This window comes from Nicotiana tabacum, chromosome 19 (genome assembly GCF_000715075.1).
Source record: "Nicotiana tabacum cultivar K326 chromosome 19, ASM71507v2, whole genome shotgun sequence".
In the NCBI taxonomy this organism is placed as follows: Eukaryota; Viridiplantae; Streptophyta; class Magnoliopsida; order Solanales; family Solanaceae; genus Nicotiana; species Nicotiana tabacum.
In genome coordinates, this window is record NC_134098.1 from 51752078 (window position 1) to 51769756 (window position 17679).

Below are 17679 nucleotides of genomic sequence, written 5' to 3' on the forward strand. Positions count from 1 at the left end.
GTAAACATAAGGGCTCTCTTTTATGAAACTCTCATAATAAAGGGTAAACCCTCGTAGTAAAGGGTAGATTTAGGAAGAATTTACGCCCGTAATCAAAATCTATTGGATGAAAAAATATTCCCGAAGCTTATCAATTAAATGTAAAAAGGATACTTTTGCACAACACTTAAGCAAAATATTCTTTCATTGATTAAAGTGACAAACTCATTAAAAAGTCTTGGCATAGTTACAAAAGATAAAGGGAAATTATACATTATTCTTTGCTTCCAGAACCCGAAGGGAGAGAATAGTCTTCATTCTCCCTAGTGGAAGGAGGATGTTCCCCAGCTGGTTTGGGGCCTTCTTCTTCTTCTTTTTCTTTGGTCTCCCTTTTGGTTGCCTAATACTCAGAACTAGTATTCGAGGAGTCAGTTGCAGCGGTCCGAGTAGGAAGATTCTCACAAGTAGTTAACTCCAGTTCTCGGGCTTTGGCAATGCAAACGTCAATATCAACAATGCCTACTTTGGCTTTCTCCAAAGCCTTCCTCTTCATATGGTACATGGCATAGGTTTTCTCAAAAATGAGGGAATCTTCTTGATCCTGGAGTTTTGCTCGGAGCTTATCAACTTTAACCTGGAGCTCTTCTCTTTCAGCCTTCACTGCGCTGAGCGGGGAATCAAGCTCAACATTGGTAGTTGAGTGAAGATGATTTTGCTTTATGACCTTCTTAAGCCTCTCTTCCATTTTGTCCCTCTTCTCCTTGTCATTATTGGCCTCCTCAGTTTTGGAGCATAAGTTGGCCTCCAAATTATTAATTTGCTCCTCAAAGGCGGACTCGAGCTCGGCAGCGGCGATTACAGCATCCTGAAGCTCAACCCACTTAGCCTTGGCCTCTATAAGGTCTTTGTACGGTTGAGCAGCTTCTTGGTTGTAGGCCATTTTATCTTGCTCGGTTTGTTGTAACCGAGCCTCGTGTTTGTCCATCTGTGCAACTTTTTCTTCCAGCACCAGGAGGCGCTCGACAAGCTGGTTCCTTTAAGCCAAAAGTCGATCCCGCTAGGAATAAAGTTCCTATTTATCTAGGATAAACCTTTGTAGGCCATTAGAAGCAAGGAGGTTGGCATAAAAAAGGTTGGAATCAAGATTAGTATCATCAAGTACAAACGGAAAAGTAGATGAGGTAATTAGCATGAGACCTATGCTGAATAGTGCATGTTGTTGTTTATCAAGCACTCCCAAAAAAAGGGAGCCCATCTTTATGCAATCCTTCTTTGAAGCCAGCAGCTTTTTATAATTAGCAAGCTCAACCGGCTTGGATAAAATATGACACTCATCCGAAACCGAAAGAGTGGCGCTTATCCTTCCTTGGGGATCTTGGGAAGGTGTAGTATAAGTGTTCCCCAAGTTCCCGTGGCCCTTTCCTTTTCAGCTGATGTTGGTGGAGGAGATATAGTTGGTGCTAGTGGCGAAGAAGCAGCTGGCATCTATGGGTAAGAAGTTGTCGGCATGGAAGGAGAAGAAGAAGTTGCGGTAGAAGGAATGATAGTTATTGTCTGCTAAGAAGTTGAGGGCAGAAGAAGCTCACGGGACGAACTCCTTGGAACGGAGACAATAATAGGTGTCGAGAAGCGAGAATGCTTGAAATCATGAATCTTATTAGATAGAGAAATCATGAATCACGTCGTTGTTAGGCAAGCCAACGGTGAACTACCAGCTTAATTATTCATTTTATTATTTTTGAAATCATGAATCTTATTAGATAGAGCAATTAATGTATTGAAAATCGTAGATACATACATTTTGGATAAAATATGAAGTAAAAGTATGTCAATGTTAAGCAAAACCATATTCAAATTATAGAACATCCCAAAACCCGGTGTCACAAGTGCATGAGCATCTGCTAAAGAGTGCATTAACAATACTGCATTTGTTTGAAAACTGAAATAGACAGGATAAAGTAAATAAATAAGATGGAGACTCTGAGGGCTGCGACACGTAGCATAGAATGAAACTCACCATACAGTCCCCTCAGCAGCTACGCATACGTGCCAAGATGACCACCAAATGAACATGTCAGATCCTGCATATTTAGTTTAGAAGAGCAGCATGAGTACGTAAATCAATGCGTACCCAGTAAGTATCTAGCCTAACCTCGGAGAAGTAGTGACGAGGGGTTGACATCGACACTTACTAATGGTCTAATAAATAAAAAGCAGGAATCATAAGCAGGCATGAAATACAACAATATCTATAGAATAAAGAGCAGTAGATAACGAAATCCATTAGCAAAATATCATCAGTTTACAAATCCATAAGTGCCATATGCCATCTCAACAAATAAGAACTACCAACTAAATATCCGATCTCAGGTCATAAAGAGGATATCATAAAAATTCCAAGCTCAATTAAGAGAGGTAATCACCTAGGTATTCGTACTCCTAGCAATTTTACGCATGAATTACTCCGAGGTCGTTCGGCCCGATCCATAGCCATATACATACACTGCCAGGGTCGTAGGGGACGAACCATGGATGCATCTCATATATACATATACTGCCGAGGCGTTCGGCCCGATCCCCAAGAAGAGAAGAAACTTATCGACTTATGACTCACGTATTTACTATACAAAGTCAGAGATGTAACATAAACATGGTATTTACCCTCAATCGATTATCCCGCCAACTAACTCACGGAATTTAAATTTCGATCTAACCTGATCTCTATCAGCTTTCACTTATAGTCTTCAAGTAATTAAACTAACAATTATATTCAAGTAATACAATTTAATGCATGGTAAAGTCCTAGATCTACCCATACATAAACATGAATCTAACTACGTACAGAATCTCGTCACCTCGTTCGTACGTGGCCCCCGCAACAAGTAGCACATATCAAAACATCACCTAGGGGATAGTTTTTCCCTCACAAGGTTATGCAGGAGACTTACCACGCTCCAAATTTCCATAACCAGCTCCAACGCCCCTCTAGCACCTCAACCAATGCCCATCTATCCGAAACTAGTCAAACAACTTGCAAACTAATCAGAATATACTCCAGTGCTTATAATTTAACAATTTATAATAATCCCCAACTCTGCTCGAAAAGTCAAGAAAGTCATCCCTCGGGCTCACATACCCGAATTCTGAAACTTTTCAAAAATTAACATTACCCATAACACCATGAACTCAAATATATAGTTTATTCCTAATTCCATGTTCAATTTTGTGGTCCAAATCCAAAACTACCAAATTCTTGGTTTTCTCCTAAAATCCCACAATTTCCATAAATTTTCATGTTTACATCTACATTTAATCAATGTATTTAACTCACAATGTGTAGAAATTACTTACCTCAAGATTGATGATGAAAATGACTCATCCAAATCGCCCAAGCAAGAGAGAAATGAGTGAAGTGAGAAAAACTCCCGATTGAGTAACATATATTCGCCCAAGCGTTGCCTTTCACAATCACGATCTAAAGCCTTGCGATCGCGAAACTACTACTTCTACCGCCAAAAAATGCTCTACGTGATCGCGTCTCACGCCTCGCAATTGCGAAGCCCAACCAGCCCACCAATTGCGAACGCGGGACAACTTCGCATTCACGAAGACCAATTCCATCAGCCCCCACTTCAACACTACGTGAACACGTACCTCCACTCGCGAATGCGATGATCCATCCCAGGAAACTACGCGATTGCATATCTTTGCCCTCGAACGCGAAGAACAAATGACCATCAGCTCCTACTTACCTTATGTGATCGCGTTTCCCTCTTCGCGATCGCGAAGCATGCTAAGGACACCAGAAAACCAACATCTACAAATCACCCAAACTTGGTCTAAAACTACCTCGAAACACACTCGAGGCCTCCGGGACCCCGTCCAATCGTATCAATAAGTCCCAATACCTTATCCAAACTTATTCAAAAGCTCGAAATACCACGAATAATACCAAAACCATGAATCGATGATCAAAGTCCTTCTTTCAATTTTCAAACTTCGACAAACACGTCTAAAGCACACTTAGACATTCCGAAATGATGCCAAACTTTACGTACAAGTCATAAATCACGATACGAGCCTATTTCAAGGCTCAAAATCCCAAACGGACATTGATACCTCCAAAGTCCACTTCATATCAACCTTAGAAATTTCTAAAACCTTCAAAATGCCAACTTTCTACAATGAGCGTCAAAATGCTCCCGGGACACCCGATACCCAACCCGAACATACGCCTAAGTCCAAAATCATCATACAAACCTATTAGAACATTCAAATCCCGATTCTGAGGTCTTTTACTCAAAAGTCAAACCTTGATCAACTCTTCCAACTTAAAGCTTCCGAATTGAGAATTTTCCTTCTGAATCAACTTCAAACTTCCCGAAATCAATTATGCCCACACGTACAAGTCATAAAACATGAAGTGAAGCTACTCAAGGCCGCAAACCACTGAATGACGTGCTAGAGCTCAGAACGACCGGTCGGGTCGTTACATTCTCCCCCACTTAAACATATATTTGTCCTCGAACGTGTCAAGAACTGCTTCAAAATTGCCCAAACCACTGTTTAACACCTCGTACACCTACCCGTGCCACCACAACCCATGTGAGCACATTATCTATAACCAGACTGAAGATCCATCCTTTTACCTTAGACCACAAGCCTTAGAACCAAATTCCAACATCAGAAATTCTCCACAAGACCTGATTCTAACATATGAACATTGTATCAATCTCAACCCGTTGTACCAAATATGATCATGAACCCATGCTGAAACCACATAATGCACCACATAATTTGTATGCCCATAATAACATCCTCCAATCGTAAAATCTGCAAATCTACTAACCTGATGCCCACAGTATACCTCATAACGTGCGTAAGCCATGATCCAACCCTTGCGATACTGCAACGATGAAAATGACTCGTAGAAGCTCATAACCACCTGCCAAATCAATAAATCATGGAGTCTCTCCGCTTAACAAGAACCATTACCGTATTTTGAACTGAATAATGACATTTTCTCTTTAATATACCTTACATAAATCTGATCACACTGATTTAATATCCAATAACCTCGTCTCACCTAGTACAAGCTGCTGCCATAAAGAAGAACGAACTCTGGCAAAGAACTACCCGGCCCGTGTAACGAATAAAATGGCCAAACATATACTATGGACCTATCTGAGAGATGAGAAACAAGGCACACAAAATAAGTATAAGGGGCCGTACTTAATATCTCACTGTTGCGGCGTGTAACCCGATCTATGCATGTTACCATTGCGGAGTGCAACTCGATCCAAACATCATACCCGTAGAGTTACTCCCACAACCTACCGCACCAGGTAGCAAAATCAGCAGATTAATGGCCACCAACCATGCTATTTCCATAATGCTAATTAAGAATCCATAAACCAATGCACAATGCCCCTTCCACAGAACACCATTCTCAAGTGACATTAAGATAGTGCCAGCTTACTCTGAATCTCTAAATTCTTCCCCCGCTCCTCTGAGCTCATGATATTCTTGTCAAAACCGAACCGCAACCTTGATATTCAACTTTCAATTTCCATACCGCTCACTGCACCTATTATGCTGTTACATGAGAGCACAAGAATTTCATCATAACCCATGAACCACCATTAAAATAAACACCTCATAGGCTCGAAACCTTTCACTTAACTCATCTCAAAAGAAGAACTGCAACACACAACCAACTCCCCATAACCGCAAAAGACGCAGAACTCAAGTCGTCGTCTAAACCGTCGTAACTTTTGCGGGACCCATTTACACATAACAAAAGCATCAGAATTAAATACCTCCAAATCAATCAAATCACGGAGGCTATCAAGCCCACACGTACATCCACGAATCACTTGTATAGCCTTACCATATCAAAAGAACTGATAATTTTCACAACCATGTTATTTCGAACCATTACTAACTGACTCAACTTCTTCTAATTTACTCTTAACTTGCCTTCAAAATAATAGCTCTACTCAAACACATAACGAAACTTAACCAAAACTCATCCCGAGTGACCCAAAGCACGAGACCACATCATCTCAATACCTATAAACTATCTCATACCCTCCTCATGAACTCATTAGTATCTCTAACTAATACATCTGTTCTGAAAGGTCTTCTGCGAATCCGAAGTTGTTTCCTTATATTTCTCTAACAGTGTACCACAGACCCGATGACAACATAGAAATTCTCCAAGTACCCTTCATACTCTACTGCAAAACTCAGTCCCTCACCACACAACGAACCCAAAAATCCTTAGGCACCACACTTTAATTTTTGAACCCACTAGAACCATTGTTGAGAGTCACCCACTATGACCTGGTCCCGAATATATAACCAAACTATAGTGCCCTATCAGTATATGAGCACTCACAAAGAAGCAACCGGATGAATTTATTTTTTTCTTGCACATCACATCCACAAGAAGCATAATTTTGAGTCATCCTCAACATCTGCACATTAATCAATAAGTTGAAATGTAGCACATATGCTTCAAATTCCTTGCCCAAAATACCCTTGATATTTTCTTTTCTTGGTCATAACTAATTTACCAATGTACCGATAACCCGATACTGCCAAGGCGCACAACTACGTGACCCAATCGTAGACGGTAGACTCCCCCACTTAGATTTATGCTACCATCACACGAATCAAAAACCCACATTAACTCCTCTGTCACAGTTACCATGATCTCGCACCGTTAACCCGCCAAATTTCTCGCAATCTCCTGATAAACTTTTCATAAAACATTCCGAGTTATTAGCCACAATTGCCCATTTGACCTCTTAACAGTCATACCATCTTCTTCAAGCGATCTAGGCTCACATAGTTGTACATGCCTCCCGCTGGGTAGAAAGTAAAACTCTTCGTAGGAACTTCATCAACAATCACGCAACCGCTAGCCTTCCCACAAGAGATATCCCACCTGTGTAATTCCATATCGACATCTTCCAATGACATTACCCTGGTTACAGCCATCACGAAATTAGTTAATCCACCAGAGCCCACGCTCACCCACCAGTCGAAAGCGCCAGCTCATTCCCATCAACATTAAATAAAGGTCCAGTGATGCATCCAAAACTTGAAGTTATATTACATCCCAAGCAAACTCTTCCCGTCATAATCAAACTTTTGAAGCACAAAGCCACTACCTCAAACAAAATACACAGACTTTGTCCCTTGTTCACCATGACCATAATCGCGCCACGCTTTCTGGAAGCATGTGGCTATCCTACCATGAAATCCATACGATATGCTAGCATTCCCTCACTGAGTTAACCATCTTCCGAAACGAACTACTCGACCTCTAGCAATTCAAACTCCACGAGACACCTCCCACCATGTCCTTCCTCATCCTTCGCTGCCCAAATACTACCTCAAATTATAATCCATCTCTGTAGCACTCGAACTAATAAATTGCCACCAATTCTAAGCATCCTCGAAGATCATCTTTCTCGAGCCATCAACATTTGAAATACCAATTCGACTCTGAAACTGCTACACACCGTCATCCGACAATTGCTTCTTAGGCACCATTTCACAACACACTGCCCCGAAAGCAAACCAAAGACGACCATAACACCGACGAGCCTTAATGCGTTCCAATAAGGACAACGACACCACACCACAATGAGAATTCCACCATGCTCAAAAATATCAAGTCTCGCTGCTTCGTCAACCAATGCCTAAACATCCATAGTCCAATTGTCTTTCCTCCATCGGAATTAAATGTCGAACCTCTAAGAACCTCTAAACCATGAACTGAGTAATCCTCTTCTCCAGTCATTCACTGTCGCGACACATAAATAAGAATCCCACTATTCACACCAACACTGCGCGATAACAACGTATGAACCTCATAATACACTGTGCATGGCCTTGAAACCGTAGGCAACACTAGCGCTGGGTGAAAAGGACAGCGCCCTTCCACAAAGGGACGAAAATAGCCCACTCAAATATGTAGGGAGAAACATCCCGCACCACATATGCAGTACCACTACAACTCCTCGATGCCCAATTGATAAAACGTGCTCAACATCGTATAAGAATGAGTAGGAAGGTAATGAAGGCATAAGCTTCAATGGAATCAAATCGCACGACAAGGAATCAAAATGGGAAGTGGTCCTAATAGCCCTGCAACCTCTCAAATATAAGTACAAATGTCTCTATACTGATCCGCAAGACTCTACTAGACTCGCTCATGACTCGTGAGACCCAAGTGAATCTAGAGCTCTGATACCAATCTATCACGACCCAAAACCCACCATAGGTCGTTATGGCGCCCAACGTCACCGTTAGGCAAGCCAACGGTGAACTACCAGCTTAATTATTTATTTTATTATTTTTGAAATTATGAATCTTATTAGATAGAGCAATTAATGCATTAAAAATCATAGATACATACATTTTGGATAAAATATAAACAAATTCTAACATCCCCAAAACCCGGTGTCACAAGTGCATGAGCGTCTGCTAAAGAGTGCAATAATAATAATACATCTGTCTGAAAAATAAGGTAGACAGGATAAAGTAAATAAATAAGATGGATATTCTAAGGGCTACGACACGTAGCATGAAATACAGCTCACCTTAAAGTCCCCTCAACAGATGCGCCTACGCACCAAGATGACTACCAAATGAACCTGTCAGATCCTGCACATTTAGTGCAGAAGTGCAGCGTGAGTACGTAAATCAGCGCGTACCTAGTAAGTATCTAGCCTAACCCCGACAACCTAGTGACGAGGGGTCGACATCGACACTTACTAGTGGTCCAATTAATAAAAAGCATGAATGAAATACAACAGTATCAATAGAATAAGGAATAGTAGATAACGAAATCCATTAGCAAATTATCATCAGTTTACAAATCCCCAAGTGCCATTTGCCATCACAAAAAATAAGAACTACCAACTAAATATCCGATCTCAGGTCATAAAGAGGATATCATAAAATTTCCAAGTTCAATCAAGAGGGGTAATCTCATGGTTATTCGGATTCTTAGCGATTTTACGCACGAATTATGATCAGTTCGTTTGACCCAATCCATAGTCGTGTACATACACTGCCGAGATCGTACGTCCCGATCTATGGATGCATCTCATTATTTATAAATATTGTCGAGGCGTTCTACATGATCCCCAGGAAGAGAAGAAACTTATCGACTTACGAATCGCGCATTTACTATACAGGGTCAGAGACGTAATGTAAACATGATATTTACCCTCAATCGATTATCCCGCCAAATTACTCATGGAATTTAGATTTCGATCTAATATGATCTCTATCAGCTTTCACTTATAGTCTTCAAGTAAGTAAACTAACAATTAATTTCAAGTAATACAATTTATTTCATGGTAAAGTCATAGATCTACCCAGACATAAATATGAATCTAGCTATGTACGGTGTCTCATCATCTCATGTGTACATAGCCCCTGCAACAAGTAACACATATCAAATACATCACCTAGGGGGTAGTTTCCCCCTCACAAGGTTAGACATGAGACTTACCTCGCTCCGAAGTTTCATGACCGGCTCCAACGCCCCTCTAACACCTCAACCAATGGCCATCGATCCGAAATTAGTCAAACAACATGCAAATCAATCAAAATATACTCCAATGCTTATAATTTAACAATTTGTAACAATCCCCAACTTCGCTCGAAAGTCAACAAAGTCAACCCTCAAGCCCATGTGCCCGAAGTCCGATTTTTTTTTAAAATTAACATAACTCATAACACCACTAAATTAAATATATAATTTATTCCTAATTCCATGTCCAATTTCGTGGTCAAAATCCAAAAATACCAAATTCTAGATTTTCTCCTAAAATTCCACAATTTTCATAAATTTTCATGTTTAAATCCACATTTAATCCATGTATTTAACTCACAATGTATATAAATTACTTATCTCAAGATTGATGATGAAAATGGCTCCTCCAAATCGCCCAGAAATCGCCAAGCAAGAGAGAAATGAGTGAAGTGAGCAAAAATCTTGATTGAGTAACATATATACTGCCCAGGCGTTGCCTTTTGCGATCGTGGTCTAAAGCCTCGCGATCGCGAAACAATACTACCTCTACCGCCAAAAATGGTCTACGCAATCACGTCTGACACCCCGCGATCACGAAGCATGACCAGCCTACCAATCGTGAACGCGGGACAACTTCGCGTTCGCGAAGACCAGTTCCATCAGTCCCAACTTCAACACTATGCGAACGCGTACCTCCACTCGCGAATGCAAAGATCCAACCAAGAAAACTATGCGATTGCGTATCTTTGCCCGTGAATGCGAAGAACAAATGACAATCAGCTCCCACTTACCTTCCGCGATCGCGTCTCCCTCTTTGCAATCGCGAAGCATGCCAACGACACCAGAAACCAGCAGCTGCAAATAACCCAAACTTGGTCTGAAACACATCCGAAGCCCCGTTCAATCTCACCAACAAGTCCCAATACCTTATCCAAACTTATTCAAAAGCTCAAAACGCCATGAATAACACCAAAATCATGAATCGACGATCAAAATCCTTTAAATTTTCAAACATTCAAAATTCGATGAACGCGTCCAAATCATACTTAGACACTCCGAAATGACTCCAAACTTTACATACAAGTCATAAAACACAATACGGACCTATTCCAAGGCTCGGAATCCCAAACATACATCGATAATGCCAAAGTCCACTTCATATCAAACTTAGAAATACTCCCGGGCCACCCGATACCCGACCCGAACATACACCTAAGTACAAAATCATCATATGAACATTTGGCATCGGATTGCATTTTACGAGCAGCCGTTACAGAGAATATTTGCATTCAAAGCTTGTCGTTGTGCACCCATCAATGACGCCTTTATTCTCATTTAAGAAGAGTTTGATTTGGAGATCTTGTCTTCTTCAATAGAGCTATAAATAGGAGGAGTAACAATCATTGTAGAGACAATATATTCTTCACGTAAAAACTATAATATATTGTTTCAGGCTCAATCTAGATTATTTTATCATTGTTACCGTCCTTTCTCTAGGAAAGACCAAGCTCAAAACCAGGCTTGCTATTTTCTTTGTTCTCAATTATTAATCTTATATTTTCTCTTTTTTCTTACCATTTCTGGATCAAATCGATTTTTTTGTCTATAAACCACGTTACAAATTTAACTGTACCACTTTACGGGTAAATAACAACCTTCCTGATAATTCCATATGTGTCAACCTTATGGTAAATTTCTTTTTAGAAAACATCTGTGTAATTTTGGTGAAAACCTACTTCTTTTTTTTCAGAACACATTTTAGTTCAAGTCGTAATAATCTACAAATTATTGACTAGACACATTGGAAAAACTTTACTCGGCCACTTGAAAGCAAACAACAGTATACAAAAGTCATATTCTCAAGGCTATAAGGAATATCATGTGTCAATAGCTCAAACTTGCATCTTTCACACAAAATATATCCCAATAATCATTATTCACTCGATATTTAGAAATAGTGAAGTATAAATATAAAAGAATTCATGAACTAATTACTAAAATAATAATTTGTGAATAAAGCCTAATCTACTTTAAACAAATGACACAGATATTCATAGTCCTACCTAATCCTTTGACTGCTCGTGTTTGGGTTCAGATACTTTCATATTCTTCTTTTTTACTTTGGTCTTTTTAGATTTATATATTTTTAACAAAAACGAATTAATATAAGTTTTTATAGGCCAAATATAAAATTTTAAAAACATAATTGTTATGTAACGATCCGATCAGTCATTTTTTTGCTTTCTAGATCCTTGTTCCCCTATTTAAGACTTCTCGTATGTGCTTTTACTATTTTATGACTTGCGGGGATGATTGATTTTGTTTTGGAAGGGTTCAAATTGAATTCGAAACACGTAGTTCCATAAAAGTGGCCTAAAGTGGCTAAATTTGACTTGAGTTAACATTTTGAATAAACGACCTCGGAACCGGAATTTGATGGTTCCAATAGGTTTGTATGATAATTTTGGACTTGGGTGTGTGTTCGGATCGAGTTTCGGGTGATCCAGGAGCATTTCAACGCTTAATGTTGAAAGTTGGCGCCTTGAAGGTTTTAGAGTTTCTTAAATGTGGTTAAGTGGACTTTGGTGTTATTGATCCGTTTGGGATTCCGAGCCTTGGAATAGGTTTGTATAGTGATTTATGACTTGTGCACAAAATTTGGCATCATTCCGAGTTGTCTAAGTATGTTTCGTCGCGTTCAGAGCTAGTTGAAGAAGTTTGAAGTTCATAAGTTGATTAATTTGGTTTTAGGGTGCGATTCTTAGTTTTGATATTGTTTTAATTATTTCGATACTTTGAACGGGTCTGTATTATGTTTATGGACATGTTTGTGTATCTAGACGGGGTCCCGGGTGGCTCGGGTGTGTTTCGGATCACCCGGAGTTAAGTCCAACAATGCAGAATTTGTTGCTTCTCATTTCCTTCTTCGCGAACGCGGAGTTTCTCTTGTGTTCCGATGAAGGATTTGGGGCAGGGTGGTTTTTTCTTTGTGTTCGCGATCACTTGGTCGCGTTCGCGAAGGTTTAAGAACTGTGGCCTTCGCGGTCGCGATAGAAGGTCCGCGTTCGAGTAAAAGGGCAAAAAAAGGCATGGGGGTCAGTGGGTCGTTCCCCTTCGTGTTCGCGAAGGGCAGGTCGCGTTCGCGAAGCTTGGGCAGGGCTAGCTTTCGTGATCGTGACGACCTGGTCGCGTTCGTAAAGGGCTTTTTCTGAGCCTTGGCAATTAGTGTGGTTGAAGAGCTGGGGAGTGAACTTGGAAGCGAGGTAAGTCTATTACCTAAACTTGTAAGAGGTAATTAACCCCATATGTGTTTAAATTGTTATTTGTTTAATAATTATGGGTTCTACGAAAATACGAAGTGAGAGTCCGTACGTAGTTAAAATCATGTTATGTCCGAGTAGACATAGGACTTTATTATGAAATACTTGTATTATTTGAATCCAACTTGTTAGTTTAATTACTCGTATTAATAATTAAAATTTGTTTAGAGATTATGTTATATCGAGATTCATTACTTTGAGTTTGGCAGAATATTTGATTGTTGATAGAAGATTATGTTGCTCTGTGTGCTTATCTTGGTGTTGTAAACGTATGTCTCGTAGTCCGAAGAGTTTCCCTATTTCTGTGAACGCCTCGACAATATTTATATATAATGAGATGCATCTATAAATCGAGCCGTACAACCTTAGCAGTGTATATACATGATAATTATGGATCGGGCCGTATGACCTCGGCATAACTCGTGTATAATGTCGCTAGGTGTCCGATTATACTTGATATTTCCTTCATGCCTTGAAAATTTTCAACTTCTTGATGACTCTTATGTATTGAAATTGGCCTATGATAATTGAGGATTTTAAATTGATATTTAGTTAAAGAATCACTTATTTATTGTTTCTTATTCAATTGTTATTGTTGTATTCCATATCTATTTATAATTTATGTGCTTTATTTATTGATCACTAGTAAGTGTCAATATCGACCCCTCGTCACTACTTCTTCAAAGTTAGACTAGATACTTACTGAGTACACATTGTTTTATGTACTCATATTGCACTTCTGGATAAATTGTGCAGGTACTGAGGTGGGTACATTTGGTGTTCGTTCAGGCGCGCACCAGCATTCCTGGAGACTTAGTGATGAGCTGCTTCCCATGCTCCTATCTGCAATGCCGGAGTCTTCTTCTTGTTGTATTTATGATTTTTTTTCTATTATATTTCGGACTGTAGTTATAGGGGTTTTGTATATTCTACTAGATTTCTCGTACACTTGTGACATTGGGTTTTGAGAGTTACTAGTAGATGATTATGGAGTGTCCTAGAGTTGCTCCTGTTATACCACTGGTGGATCTAGTGGAGGATCATGTTGTTGAGGAGCAAGACGAGGCGCCTGCAATTGAGCCGACCTCAACGGATTTCATAATTGCACCATGATTTCAGGAGGTCATGGGCCGTATGATGTGGTTCATGGACTCTATGCTCATGCCGAGCTATTTCCGGCAGTTCCAGCCACATCTCAGGTGGGAGAAGGGAGCACCGACCCCTACCGCTTAGGCTCCAAGGCACACTGTTATCATTTATTAGACCCCAGGTGCACTACCTGTGGGTGTGGCCCAGCCAGTTGCAGCGGTTATACCAAAGCTCAAACCAACCATGATCGTTGAGCAGCAGAAGCGTCTGGTCAGATGGACCATACTACATCCTCCTGTCTTTGGCGGTGAGCTACATGAGGACCCACAGGAATTTATTGATCGTTGATGGGATAAGCTGCATAACATGGGAGTATTGGAGTCCAAATGGGTTGGACTTCACCACATTTCAGTTGTAGGGCAGGGCCCGTAGATGGTGACAATCCTATCTTTGTAGCAGGCCAGCAGGTTCACCTCCCTTGACTTGGGACAAGTTCACACGCCTTTTTTTGGAGAGGTATATTCCACCCTTTCAGAGGGAATAATTGTCACACCTCCTTCTTCCCTAGGGATAGGTGCCAAAAGAATTTTTTCAATTTAAGTGACATTAATCGAAATGAGATTATTTATTAGATTCAGAGTCACCACTTGGGATAAAATCTGGTGTCCCAAGTCACCGATTTATTTTAAATCCCAAATAGAGAAAATTTGACTCTGTTTTACGGTCCGCGAATATAAAAGACCGGGTAAGGAATTCTGTTAACCCGAGAGAAGGTGTGAGGCACTCTCGAATTCTGTAATTTTAGCACGGTCGCTTTAATCATACCTGGCTTAATTAAATTATTTAATTACTCATTTTAGAACCTATGTATATTTATCTTTTTACCGCTTTTAATTATTTGATTATTCGTAATTATGAAATTATCTTGAAACGAATCACGCGTACGTGTATTCATTTTGTTTGGTGTGTCAAGAATCATGTCACGTGTACATATACATAATTAATGACACTTTATTATTTTTAAGATTATTTTGTCAAAGTCACGCGAACACATACTTTGCCTTTAATTTTGAAAATCATAACTATGTCACGTGAACGTGTACATATTCACGATAATTGATTGGTTTACACGCGCCTAAAGCATACTATCATTTTTTGAATAAGTACGACATTATTCAGTATAAAAGAAATGGGCCAGCTTATTCATCATGGGCCTCGTGTTCTAATTTTTGCCCATTTAACTCAACTAATGGTCTGTATACTCAAATAAATATCTAAAGCCCAACTATTTACAAGATCAAACACTAGCCCATTAATATGAACGAATATTCATTCTTTAATTCTAAAAATAATCAATTAAAATAAAATCTTGTTCAACTAATCTGCTTAGCAAATAACTTGAAACATACAAAGGAATCTGAAGCCATAGCAATTATAAGCAACGGTAATAAACTAAATGGCATAGCAAATCAATCGTGAATTCCCATTTTTAGCATATAAATCAAGAACAATCTTTAGCAATTTGGACAAAATTACATGAGCTTTGCGTAAACTAAACAAGCGTGCATTTGAGCTCTTAAACTAACAATCGTCAGCTCAGTAAATAACTAACAAGATCTTATAGGCATGTAAGTTAACAAAATTTGAAGAGAGAAAAATAAAAGATAAGAATGAACCTCAAATGCAATAAACTTTGCTTAATATTGAGAAGGCAAACTTGTACAATGGAGTATCCTTCTGCTATCCAAAGCGAAACCTCATCAACAGAACCCGGATCGGAAACTTCGTCGTAAAACTTTGAACGGCAACCTCGACTATCTTTGTGGTGGTTTAAGGTCTGATTGGCATTGGTTCTTGGACTGATTTTCGGAACTGTTTTGCAGGCATTTTATGGCTTCTTTTTGTGGGGTATTCATTGGTATTTTAACAGTGTCTCGCGGTCATTTCAGGGGGAAGAAAGCAGCCGGTTTATTGTAGTTTTGGGGTGCTTTGTTGGCTGAAAGAACGGATGATTCCTTGGTATTTGTAGGTGGTTACATAACCGTTGAGGGATGGGTTTTGGAGCTGCTACATGGCAGTGAAGATGGAGTACTCGAGCGGCTCTAATGGAGGAAATTACAGGGATGATTTTGTGTGAGCAAAAACCAAGATGATTGCTTAAGGTTTGCCTAGTTGTTCTCCCTTTACTAAAATGTGTATGTGCCATATATAGAATGTGTGAGTGACGGATATGTGGAAGTGAGAGTGTGAATGGGGGAAGTGGAGAAGGGACGTGAACGGTGGATGAGAATTGGGATAGTTAGCTTAGTCAAATAAGATTTTTGAGATAAAGTTTGAAATAACAAACTTTATTATTTTTTTTAACGTAACTTCATTTTTGTTTACTTTTTTTTTTGTCTTTTATTTTACAAAGATAAATTAAATTTAAAAAGATAAGAAGATAAACCAACATTTCTTACAATATAGGAAAACTAAATATTTACATGTACTTTAAATAATGCTAAGATAAGATACCATAACTTACTTTTAAAATTCTAATTAGAATAAACTAATTATTTTTTTTATTCTTTTTTAAAATAGATAAAATTTGTACTACAAGTATGTGACCATTTTTTTTTAAATATCAAGATTAGATCTAAAAGAAATATTTACACTAAAATAGTATAAAAATTCAGGTGTGGTCAAAAATTAATTATTCACAATAATTACGGGGTCAGTTCGAGCGGCTCCAACAGGGTCAGATGTCTGTGACCGATTATGAGGCAAAATTCTCTAAGTTGTCTTGCCATGCACATATGATATAACCCACAGATGCAGAAAGAGTGTGGAGGTTTATTGCTAGCTTGCATTATGGTATCCAGATTACTATGGCCCGAGAGGTTGAGATGGGGACTCCTTATGAGCAGGTTGTGGAGATAGCTTGGAGGATCGAGGGTATCCGCAGTCAGGGCTGATTGTATACGATGGGGAGAAGCGGCCTCGACATTTTGGAAGATTCAATGGCGCCCCGTCTGGGGGAAGAGGTCAGTTCATGAGGGGTAAGTCCAGCAGGCCTACGTATTCAGCACCACCGCCTGCTCGGGGTGCTCCAATGCAGCCCTACTTCAGCGCTATTCCAGAGAGTACCTACTGTCCACCGGCTATTCAGGGTTCCTACAGTGGGTATTCTGGTCACCAGGGTCAGACTCAGGGTCAACAGTCTTCCGCATCGTGGGGTGCTACGAGTGCATGAAGCATAGTCATATGAGAAGATTTTGCCCAAAGCTTCGGGGCAAGGCACTACAGTAGGGCCATCAACCTATGATCACCGCACCATCTTCCGCATCGCCCGTTTGGCTGGCTAGAGGCGGAGGGCAGGTGGGTAGGGATCGCCCTAGAAGTGGAGGCTAGCCAGGTGGTGCTTCAGCTAGATTCTTTGCCTTTCTTCCCAGACCATATGCAATAGCCTCAGACACCTTGATCACATGTATTATTTCTATCTGCAGTAGGGATGCTTCGGTACCATTCGATCCAGGGTCTACATATTCATGCGTGTCTTCTCTATTTTCACCATATCTGGATGTATCATGTGAGTCCTTGGGTGTTCCTGTATATGTGTCCATGCCAGTGGGTGATTCTATTATCGTGGATCGGGTTTACCGGTCCTGTGTTGTGACTTTCTGTGGTTATGAGACCAGAGCGGATCTTCTATTGCTCGATATGACCGACTTTGAGGTCATCCTAGGCATGGAC

General features: G+C 39.9%; 1 long non-coding RNA gene across 1 annotated transcript; it reads right to left on the reverse strand.

The window, feature by feature from the left end:
• Positions 1-1851: 1851 nt before the first annotated feature.
• On the reverse strand, positions 1852-16128 carry LOC142173798 (uncharacterized). The gene is made up of 3 exons (XR_012703151.1): positions 15624-16128; positions 8595-8658; positions 1852-2060 (listed from the first exon to the last, which is right to left on the reverse strand). It is a non-coding gene; the product is annotated as an uncharacterized LOC142173798 (long non-coding RNA).
• Positions 16129-17679: the final 1551 nt, after the last annotated feature.